Below are 12,179 nucleotides of genomic sequence, written 5' to 3'. Positions count from 1 at the left end.
CGGATCTGTTTCGTTCCCTCTTCATATTTAGACTAATTCAAGACCGTACCATGTGTGCGTACACATGGACTTCACCCGACGGTCTGTACAGGAATCAGATCGATTATATTCTTTGCCGGCAGAGATGGGGAAGTGCTATACAAGCAGTAAAAACAAGGCCTGGGGCCGATTGTGGCACCAATCATCAGCTTCTTGTTGCCAAAATTAAGCTTCGATTGAGGATAACACAGAAAACTAGAAGGCCTTTCAGGTATGATCTGGATCATATTCCGTTAGAATATGCTGTGGAAGTGAGGAATCGATTTCAAGAATTAGATCTAGAAGACAAAGAGCCCGAAGACATGTGGACTGATGTTCGTGATATAATACAAGAAGTTGCTACTAAGGTAGTTCCAAAGCCAAAGAAATGCATGAAAGCAAACTGGTTATCTGAAGAGGCTTTGCAAATAGCTGAGGAAAGGAGGATGGCAAAAGTTATGGGGGAAAGAGAAAAATACAAGTTTCTCAATGCGGATTTTCAGCAAATAGCAAGAAGAGATAAGAATGCCTTCCTGAACATACAGTGCCAATCAGTTATCAGTTAAGGACAACAGCCAATTAAGGAACACAAGAGCTCTGTATAAGACAATCAAAGATATCAAAGGAAGCTTCTGTGCTAAGCTGGGCGTGATAAAGGACAAACAAGGCAAGGACCTCACTGAAGCCTCAGAGATAAAGAAAAGGTGGCAGGAATACACATAACTGTACAAGAAGGACCCGAATGTGCAAACCCAACATAAGACTGTTGTGATTACTGATCTCGAGCCGAGCGTCCTCAAGAGTGAAGTTGAATGGGCCTTAGCCAGCCTTGCTAAGAAAAAACTAGCGGAATTGATGGCACTCCAGCTGAGTTGCTTCAAAATCTCAACCGTGACGCTGGTAACACTCTGCATACATTATGTCAGAAGATTTGGACAACCCTGCAGTGGTCACCGGATTGGAGATCAGTTTACATCCCCATTTCAAAGAAAGGCAGTGCCAAAGATTGTTCCAACTACCGCACGATCGCGCTTATTTCGCATGCTAGCAAGGTGATGTTGAAAATCCTCCAAGGTAGGCTGCAGCAGTATGTGGATCGGGAGCTTCCGGACGTGCAAGCTGGGTTTCGCAAGGGCAGAGGAACTAGAGACCAAATTGCCAACCTTCGCTGGATCATGGAAAAAGCAAGAGAGTTCCAGAAACCCATCTACTTCTGCTTTATTGATTATGCGAAAGCGTTTGACTGCGTAGATCACAGCAGATTGTGGCAAGCTCTCCAAGAGATGGGAGTTCCAATTCAACTCATTTGTCTCCTCAGGAACCTGTATGAAGGGCAAGAGGCCACAGTCAGAACTGGGCATGGTCTTACTGATTGGTTTCCGATTGAGAAAGGAGTGAGGCAAGACTGCATACTGTCGCCCTGCCTATTTAACCTATATGCAGAGTGCATCATGAGGAAGGGCGGTCTCGACGAGTCTTCAGCTGGAGTGAAGATTGCTGGAAAACGTATCAACAACCTTAGATATGCGGATGATACCACTTTACTGGCAGAAAGTGAATTGGAACTCAAGAGACTTCTGATGCGCGTACAAGAAGAGAGTGAGAAGTTTGGGCTTAAACTGAACATTAAAAAGACAAAGATCATGGCGTCTTGCCCTATCAAGTCCTGGAGCATCAAGGGACAAGAAGTGGAAGCGGTGACAGATTTTTCTCTTCTTGGGCTCCAAGATTACCTCTGAAGGAGACTGCAGCCATGAAATTAGGAGACGCCTTCTTCTGCGAAAGAGAGCAATGGTTAGCCTTGACCGCCTAGTAAAGAGCAGAGACATTAGTCTGCCAACCAAGATCCGTATAACTCGTGCTATGGTCTTTCCAGTTGTGATGTATGGATGCGAGAGTTGGACTGTGAAAAAGGCTGACCGCCGAAGGATTGACGCGTTTGAATTGTGGTGCTGGCGAAGACTCTTGAGAGTTCCTTGGACTGCCAAAAGATCAAATCAGTCGATATTGTCGACCATAAACCCTGACTGCTCATTGGAGGGTCAAATTCTAAAGTTAAAGCTCAGCTACTTTGGTCATCTGATGAGAAGAGAGGAGTTGCTAGAGAAAGATTTGATGTTGGGAAAGGTTGAGTGTCGCCGGAGAAGGGGTAGGCAGCGAACGCGATGGTTAGATGGCATCCTCGAGGCACTGCAGATGAAGTTATGTGATGTTAGGAAGATAGTGAGAGACCGGAAAGCGTGGCGTGACATGGTCTATAGGGTCACGAAGGGTCAGACACGACTGAACGACTGAACTTGTACTGAACTGTACCACCTTGTTGTAGTCACTGCATCGCACCTTTCCATTTACCTCTACATCCTGCATAATGGCGGCGTTAGAGAAGAGTATGACGTCAATTTCATTTTTAGTATCCCCGTAAGTGCTTTTTCGTGTCAACTTCCGGTTCTCCCGTTTGCTGAAGAAGGTATTCATGATTCTTAAGTTACTGCGCTCTGTAAACTTCACTTGTAACATACCCGTGCTATTCCCAGAACCAATGCCATAGTTACCCACTACCTAGTGACCAGCCTGCTTTTTCCCTACCTTGGCATTGAAGTTACCCATTAGTTCAGTACACTGCGTCTTTACTTTCCCCATTGCCAATTCTACATTTTCGTAGAAGCTTTCGACTGCCTGGTCATCATGACTACATGTAGTTGCGTAGGCCTGTACAACCTTCCGTTTATACCGCTTATTCGGCCTAATTGCGACGCCTGCCACCCTCTTATTAATTAATTATTTAATTAATGCCATATAATGTTTTGTTACCGGTTATATGCATATTGACAAGGAACCCTAATTGTAGTTCTCGTTTTTTCGGTAAACCTACCCTACATAACGGAATACCTGTCCGCCTTTCAGTACAGTATATGCCTCATTCGGCCTCCTCACCTCGCTAAGCCCTATGACATCCCATTTCATGCTCGTTAGTTCCTCGGAGATCACAGTTAAACTAGCCTCACAAGCTAGTGTTCTGGCGTTAAACGTTGCCAGGGTCAGTTTCCAATGGCGGCCTGTCCAGCGGAGCCAGAGATTCTTAGCACCCCCGCTGCGTCACAGGTCTCACCGCCGCCGTGATCAGTTGCTCCGCAGCCGCTGGTGTATAAGGGTCGGAGTTTATAGGACTAATCATGGGAGGTCTAATTTTGCAGAAGGGCGGCCAACTCCTGTTCTGGTGAGGGAGTGAGTTTCCGGAGGTCCTCGCCGGCATCAGGGTACACCCCAAATCTGTTTATGCAATTCGAGCGACACGCAGATTATTTTTTCATTTTTCTTAAACATGGCGGGGAATTGCGTGGAATCAGGATTCGGACCACAGTTCTCTTGCACACGAGGCGGATGTTCTACCTCTACGCCACAGCTGCGGTTGCCCTCTATCACTACTACTGTTAAAGTTCATGGTAAATATGGACAGAATACTATAAGAAAGTTATCGTGTTTTAATCAGTCGTATATATTAGGCGCAAAAGTCGTAGAGCAGCGACTGGCAGGTTTAATGTATGTGGACGATACTGTACTGTTAGCAGATAGCAAGGAAGACTTGCAAACTCTAGTTAATTCTTGTGGCGATGAAGGGGACAGTCTAAGCTTCAGTTTTAGCGCTATAAAGTCGGATCCGATAATATGCAATCGTTCAACCGATCAGGTGCTTAAAGTAGACTTCTGTGAAATAGCTAGAGCAGCAGAATATAAATATATCGGGGAATGGTTAAACGAAGGACTGGCATACCTGGAAAAGTATGAACAGTGTGCTATCACGAAAGGACGAAGACATGCCGCGATAGTGAAACATAGGGCATTGAGCGAATACAACTGGTGTGGGGTGCTGAGGGGTATTTGGAAAGGAATTACGGTGCCAGGACTTACTTTCTGGAATGCGGTTTTGGGTCTAAAGACAGAGGTACAGTCGAAATTAGAAATAAATCAGAGAGCTGTTGGGCGATTAACACTACCTGCATACGGCAATACTGCAAACGATGCGAAACAGGCTGATATAGGGAGGGCACTTTGGACGCGCGGGAAGCTCAGAGCAAAACATTACATGAGGAAGGACTGATGAAAATGGACAGTAACAGGTGAACAGCTAAATGATCGAAACACCTATACTTAAAAAAGCATTCAGTCAAAATGGAAGAAAAGAACTAGGGAACGAACTATTAATTACACAGTGAACAAATTCGAAGTAATAAAGAGCATTAAGCAACAGGTCAAAGACAAAGAAAGTAAATGGTCAAATATTCAGGGGAATCCCCCAAGGTGGAGTCGATTTGTAATAAGGGAGTAATTACTCATTGCATCCACCCAAGCGCCGCCATACGGCTACAAAGGAAAGCTATACAGCTTTCTCAGAAACTTCGTAGTTAAAGAGAAATTCGTCCTGATCCGGGAATCGAACCCGGCACCACCGCCTTTCCGGGGCAGTCGCTCTACCGACTGAGCTAACCAGGACGGTCAGCGGATCAGATGGTAGGGCGAGAGCGAATTGATCTATAACTCGAAGTGGGAATGGTGTTGGTCAAATATTTAGGGGAATCCCCCAAGGTGGAGTCGATTTGTAATAAGGGTCGATTTGTAATTCCCCTAAATATTTCACCAACACTATTCCCACTTCGAGCTATAGATCAATTCGCTCTCGCCCTACCATCTGATTCGCTGACCGTCCTGGTTAGCTCAGTCGGTAGAGCGACTGCCCCGGAAAGGCGGTGGTGCCGGGTTCGATTCCCGGATCAGGACGAATTTTTCTTTAACTACGAAGTTTTTGAGAAAGCTGTATAGCTTTCCTTTATAGCCGAATGGCTGCGCTTGGGTGGATACAATGAGTAATTACTCCCTTATTACAAATCGACTCCACCTTAGGAGATTCCCCTAAATATTTGACCAACACTATTCCCACTTCGAGTTATAGATCAATTCACTCTCGCCCTACCATCTGATCCGCTGACCGTCCTGGTTAGCTCAGTCGGTAGAGCGACTGCCCGGAAAGGCGGTGGTGCCGGGTTCGATTCAAGGATCAGGACGAATTTTCTTTAACTACGAAGTTTCTGAGAAAGCTGTATAGCTTTCCTTTGTAGCCGTATGGCTGCGCTAGGGTGGATTGAATGAGTAATTACTCCCTTATTACAATGAAAGTAAATATTTGATACATTCTATGGATAAGAAGCAGCGCGCAGAAGTATATTGCCACGTGCTTAGAGCCGCGCGACTGCCGCGCTTGGTGCCGACGACGACGAAGTGTTTGTTGCCTCGAGAGGCGCGCTGATGCTGGACTCGGTGATCGGAACTAGAAGCCGACCTTATTCTCGGGTCCTCGGCTACGTGTACCTTCACGGCTCCCTGTGGCTTGAGTCGTGACACTGGTGGAGGTGCCATCGATGATCCCTTCTCCTGTGGACGACCCTACGCGGCCGCCTCTCGTGACCACTCCTGTTCATCGTACCAGCCGACGGCTCCGAGGCTTGCCCATCGAGGCCTTCCCTCTTGACGAAGAGACCCTAGCTATGGCAACGATATCGCCCGCCCGTACCACGACAGTCCCTTCCACCCCTTCGTCTTGTCTCATTCGTCAGCCCCCACGTACCCCTAGGCCATTTCACGGTGAGCTGTTCGAAGACGCCGATGACTGGCTAGCCCACTACGAAAGGGTCGCGACGTTTAATGGCTGGGACGACGCTGCGAAAATGCGAAACGTCTACTTCAGCCTTTCAAACGCTGCTCGGACATGGTTCGAGAACCGCGAGGCCACATTCTCTACGTGGCTGGCCTTCCGAAGCCAGCTGCTCGGTACGTACGCCGACAGTGACTGCCGAGAAAATGCCGAGCGTGCCCTGACCTCTCGAGTTCAGAGTCCGAACGAAGGGGTCGCAATGTACGTTGAAGACGTCATGCGTCTCTGCCATCGCGCCGACCCATCCATGAGTGAGGAGAAGGTGCGGCACCTGATGCACGGAGTTAAAGACCAGCTTTTTTCCGGCCTCGTGCGGAACCCGCCCACCACCGTCGCGGCGTTTCTGGCTGAAGCTGTGATTATGGAAAAACTGCTACAGCAGCGATGCAGCCAGTATGCACGGCCACTGAATTCCATCTCCACACTACCGACGTCTGACCGAACCGACTACAATCCCGGGGCAGATCTGAGCTCCCTTTGCGACCTCATTCGCACCGTGGTTCGTGAGGAGCTCCAGCAACTTCATGGATCATTTACTCCTGCCGCGGCTTCCCTGGCCAGCATCATCCGTGAGGAGGTCCAGAACGCACTCACGCCACCGACAAGTGCAGTCGTTCCACCACCACTCCCGGGCCACACCCAGCGGATGACTTATGCTGATGTCACACGACGCCCAGCCCTGCTACCTACCCCTTCGCCTTACACGCCATCTCAGGTCACTGTGCACACTGCGGAACCGCTGCCCCTTTGGGCAGATCGGCGCCAGGCGCTCCGGAAGACTGATCTCTTGCGCGCTCCAGATAACCGCCCTCTCGGCTACCACTGTGGCGGGGCAGGTCACCTCTACCGGCAGTGCCCATGTCGCCGGATGGGCCTTAGAGGATTTTCCCCCGACAGCCCTCGTCCACGGCCTGGTCAGCAGCCTCAGGATATCGCCGAGTACGTCACCCGCTAGCGTAGTCTACCCCATTATCTTCGTCGCGAGTTGCGCTCGCCTTCGCCTCGTCGCTCTTCGCCCTCTGGGCCACGGTATACCACTGGGCTCCATGGTTCCTCGAGCCCTAATCGGGAAAACTAGCTCCGGCGACCTTTAGGGGCGAGGCCGCCGCACACCGATTCGCCGCAAAGCTTCCACCGCCGCACCGCTCGATTCGCCCCGACGTCGAACGCCGAATTCCTGTCCAGTTTTCGCCGCACAGACCAGATCGCCCCGACGTCATCCGCATCGCCGACCAGTTATCACCGCCGTGTCGCTTAAATCGCCCCGACGCAGGCCACACAACTGCCGCCCAGCTTCCGCCGCCGTACCGCTCGCTTCACTCCGACCTGCCGTCGACATTGAATTGTCCCGACGCCGACCACCCAACTGCGGTCCAGCTTCCGTCGCCGCACCGTTCACTTCACTCCGAACCGACGTCGACATGCCCTGGTCTTGGCCGGGTCTCCCTGCACATCCCTGTTATCGTCGACACGAAGGAGGTCGGCGCTTTAGTTGATACGGGAGCCGATTATTCTATCCTTGGCGGGCGGCTTACAAGGACCCTGAAAAAAGTGATGACGCCATGAAACGGACCAGACATACGTACGGCAGGCGGACATGTGGTTGCACCACTGGGTATGTGTACAGCCCGGGGTACGGTATGAGGCTGCACATTTGTTGCGACTTTTCTTGTTCTACGCGAATGCTCTCGTGATGTTATTCTTGGCATCGGTGCCATGTTATAGTTATAGTGGCACGGTGCCACTATAGATCTATCGAACCGCTTGGTGACGTTTTCCGCCTAACTGGCCACTGAAAAGCATGAATACCGTGGGTTCCACTCCACGCTGCGAGTCGCCGATGATAGCCTTACAGTGCCACCACGCGCCAGCATCCTCGCCAGAGTTACCTGTGACTAGCCACATCACGGCCTCCGGGTTGTTGAGCCTAGTGTCTCCCTCTCACTCGCCTTGGGAGTTTCTGTGGCAAGAGGTCTTTGTTTCCTTCGTGGCAGAGAGACGGAGGTGCTTGTCACCAATTTCTCCAATGAGCATCGACATCTGTTCCGTGGCACTGACATTGCTTACGTCGACCATCTGCAGGAAGTCGCCGAATGTTTTGCTTCCGTGGAAGCTATGTCTAGCACTGAACCGGATGATGCCGTACACGCTGTCGACATCAATTCTATCCTTTCCTCCGCTGAAAAGAGGCAACTCCAGGATCTACTGCTGGAGTTTCGTGTGTGCTTCTCGTCTTCATCTAAAGTGCAGCAAACGTCGGTCATTAAACACCGGATTATCACGCATGAAGGCACTCGACCCATCCATCAGCAGCCTTATCGTGTGTCTCCTCGGGAGAGAGACGCTATCCAACAGCAAGTCAAGGAGATGCTCGCCGATGGCGTCATTCAACCTTCAAGCAGCCCATGGTCGTCGCCTGTAGTCCTCGTTAAAAAGAAAGACGGAACACTTCGTTTCTGCGTTGACTATCGGAAACTTAACAGTATGACAAAGGAGGACGTTTGTCCGCTGCCACGGATTGACGACTCTCTCGACCGACTTCGCCGAGCCAAGTACTTCTCCTCCATTGACCTCAGGAGTGGTTATTGGCAAATTGAAGTTGATGAAAGGGACCGTGAGAAAACTGCCTTCGTAACACCAGATGGACTCTATGAATTCCGCTTCCTCTTATTCGGGCTCTGTTGTGCTCCTGCCACCTTCCACCGAATGATGGACACTGTGCTCACAGATCTTAAGTGGCAGACATGCCTTGTTTATCTCGACGACGTGATAATTTTTTCACCGACGTTCACGAAACACCTGCGCCGCCTGATAACTGTTCTCGAAGCCGTCCGGTCTGCCAACCTTTCTCTCAAATCTCAAAAGTGCCACTTCGGGTTCACCGAATTGAAATTTCTTGGGCACATCGTGAGTGCTGATGGCATTCCAGCTGATCCTGAGAAACTTGCTGCCGTTGCTGCCTTTCCCGTCCCCGCCCACAAAAATGCAGTTCGACGATTTTTGGGGCTGTACTCCTATTATCGTCGCTTTATCAAAAACTTTGCCAAGATGGCCAGCCCTCTGATTCTCCTGACTCGAGATGACGCATCATTTTCCTGGAGCGCCGAGCAGCAGATGGCTTTCGACGAGTTACGACGCCGGCTCCAGTAACCCCCGATCCTGGAACATTTCGACGATGATGCCGACACAGGGTTACACATGGATGCGAGCAACGTCGGCCTTGGTGCCGTTCTAGTTCCGCACCAAGACGGGGTCGAGAAAGTAATTGCCTACGCCAGCCGTGCACTTTCCCGTGCTGAGTGCAACTATTCCACCACTGAAAAAGAATGTTTGGTGGTAGTATGGGCCGCTGCCAAGTTCCTCCCGTACCTTTATGGCCGACCGTTTCGTGTCATCGCTGATCATCACACGTTGTGTTGGCTGAAAAACTTAAAGGATCCTTGTGGCCGCTTAGCACGTTGGGCATTGCGCCTGCAGGAGTTCGATTTCGATGTTATTTATAAGTCTGGCCGGAAGCGCACCGATGCTGATAGCCTGTACCGCGCGCCCGTCGGCCCTTCTTCGTCAGATGCCACCGAAGACGATAGCTTTCTCGGAGCAGTCACTACGTCCGACCTTATTTCCAAACAGTGTGCCGACGCCGAGCTGCGACTGATTATTGACCATCTTGAAGATTGGCATCCTACAATACCCCGGTATCTTGCTCGGAGGTTGTTATCGTATTGCCTCCGCAATGGGGTGCTTAAAAGAATTCTACGTCGAGTGCAAAAACATACCTGCTAGTCATACCGGCTGATCTAAGGCACGAAATCCTCCTGCCCTGCCACGACGAACCAACTTCAGGTCATCTTGGCTTTACAAGCACCCTAAACCGAGTCCGGCAGAACTACTACTGGCCACATCTTTCTCCGAGCGTTAGACGTTACGTACAGACTTGTCGACAATGCCAGCGGCGAAAAAAACCCGCGCTCAAGCCATCCGGCATGTTACAATCTATCGAACCACCCCTCATACCCTTTGAACAAGTGGGCATGGACCTTTTAGGCCCATTTCCTTTATCCTCGAACGGACACAAGTGGATCGTAGTCGCCACAGACTACTTAACACGCTACGCTGAAACGAAGGCCCTTGCCCGAGGTACTGCCGGCGAAGTTGCTCGATTATTTATGAACGACATTGTGCTCAGACACGGTGCACCATCGACCATCATTACTGATTGAGGAAAGGCGTTTACAGCACGGCTACTGCGGGACACCTTAACTCTCAGCCATACCGAGCATCGCACAACAACAGCGTATCACCCTCAGACAAATGGCCTAACGGAACGACTCAACAAAACCTTGGCGGACATGATCTCAATGTACATCGACGTTGAACATAAAATGTGGGACGAGATCCTGCCGTATGTCACCTTCGCCTGCAATACGGCGCCGCAGGAAACCACGAAGTTTACGCCGTTCCGTCTCGTATATGGCAGGGAGGCCCACACGATGTTGGACGCGATGCTCCCGTGCGGGGATGAAGCGGTCGAACCCGATGCCGCCCATTTCGCAGAACAGGTCGAGCAAGCAGTCAACTGGCCGGCTTGCACATCGAGGAGCAGCATGCCACCGACGCTCGACACTATAACCTTCGGCACAGGGAAGTTCACTACGAACCAGGGGACCAAGTGTGGGTGTCGACCCCCGTGCGCCACAAAGGCTCGTGCGAAAAACTGCTCCACCGGTATTTTGGACCCTATACACCGTTTTATCATGGGCGCTGCCATTTTGTGTATGTGGCGCCATCTAGCGGCTGAGTTGTGAACAACCGCCATGCTGGTATGTGGGGTCCCATTCGCGGAACAGGCGACAAGTAGCGGAAATCGGCATTTTGGAGCTTTCGCGTTCAAATTTTTGCTTTCTGAAAGTACCTAGCTGAAAGAAAAAAGTTTTCAGTAGCAGCGAAGCCATTCGGTCAGAAATGACAAAAAATTATGATCCTGATCAGGTCGGCTGAAGGCTACAAGCCTGATTACAATTAGTGTGTAACTTTGTGTGGCACAGAGAGGTGGCGGCGCACCACTGGCAGTGATGGCAGCTTTCGATCTACTTTTTATTCTTAAATGATTTCTAGAGACGGCTTACCGTAACAATTTGAGGAAAGAAAGAAAGCGAATGTAGCCGTTTCATGTCACATTTAGGAGCAATGCTAATCGCGCTAGATTTGTTATGTCAACCGATCCTTCATATACTCTTTACTGCTTGAGCGGCTATTGCGGAAGTTTCCACACCTCTACTGGGGTTCTATTCTTAAGTATCCATTATCCATTTCGGATCCATTTACTCTACCCTGGCTACTTTTGTTGGGTGACAATCAGGCAGGGTGTTCAAGAATCCACTACTAGGCAATCGGATTTCAGCATTGCCTACATGACTCGACCACCTGTTTGCTGGTATGTGCGGGGAATGGCGATGACTTGTCAACAGCGGAAGCTGCTATCCTGCAATTTCTCTGAATGGGCTTAAGTTGCGCTTGTCTGACGCTGCCGTCATGCTGACATTAAAATACAAGATAAAATGGACAAATGATACCTAAGGAATAGGGACCTTAAATTATGTCCCATAATGACATCATCGAAAGTTGCTTTGGTCAACAATTCTATAGTCCATTTTTCGTCGCAAGGTTTCCTTACTGCAAGCAATCGCTGCTATTCCTATGATCCTATTCCCATTTATTATCGGCAGCAAAATCTTACGAGATGCGTGTTTTCAAAAAAAATATTTTAGCGCTGTTTCACTAAATAAGTTAGCAACCAATTTATTAGTATATCGTTGTCTTCAAGTGGGACCGGTTCTTTCATACTTGCATTAACCTCAGGTGACTGAATCGAAATAGTTCTTCTTTACCTGGCGGCATCTCTTAAATATTTGCCGCAAGGAATATCATCCGCTTGTTGCCCAAAGTCTGCCGCTGTTGCACGGATATTAAGTTTTTCCGGTCCCTACTCTACAAACACAGAGTTTGGAACTCGCAAGAAAGGCTGCCGAAGCGAAACATTTTCGGTTGGGGCTTGAAATTCAGAAGCTGCTCGTCTTCGCCCAATTGAGTGAGTTGCAAGTGGAACAGTGTAGAGCAACACACGCGCATCCCACCGCTGTTAATCTTTTATCTTCTGTCATCTCCTTTTGGTTGTTATTTTTTTTGTTAACGCAAACAAAAAAGTAAAAAAAAAAACGCAAGTAAAAAAATTAGTGCGTTAACCACGGCAGCTCTTAGCAGCTAAACTGCGGCCGGCGGAAATGAGACGATCAAGGAAATGAAGGAAAGAAAGGGGCGAAAGAAGAAAGAACAGGGAAAGAAAGCACATCGCTCACATCAGCTAATCGGCTTAGATACTTTGCGGCTATTCAAGACATTTCTTGTGCAAAAGACTGCAACGTGTGCCCTTTCTCCGTAGAATGCCCTGCCGCCC

The 12,179-nt window shown here is 49.6% G+C and overlaps 1 protein-coding gene and 1 non-coding gene across 4 annotated transcripts in view; one reads left to right on the top strand and one right to left on the bottom strand.

Annotated features, from left to right (window-relative positions):
* The window catches only part of LOC146206893 (uncharacterized), a 165,875-nt gene that overhangs the window by 38,394 nt on the left and 115,302 nt on the right, over window positions 1-12,179 (bottom strand). The gene's annotated exons all lie outside the window — the stretch shown is intronic.
* TRNAS-GGA (transfer RNA serine (anticodon GGA)) lies at window positions 4,721-4,794 on the top strand. Its single transcript has one exon. It is a non-coding gene; the product is annotated as a tRNA-Ser (tRNA).

Source organism: Amblyomma maculatum, chromosome 1 (assembly GCF_055883805.1).
Source record: "Amblyomma maculatum isolate TAMU_Amacu chromosome 1, ASM5588380v1, whole genome shotgun sequence".
In the NCBI taxonomy this organism is placed as follows: domain Eukaryota; kingdom Metazoa; phylum Arthropoda; class Arachnida; order Ixodida; family Ixodidae; genus Amblyomma; species Amblyomma maculatum.
The sequence above is the reverse complement of the archived record's forward strand: the minus strand, read 5'-3'. Positions and strand labels throughout refer to the sequence as shown.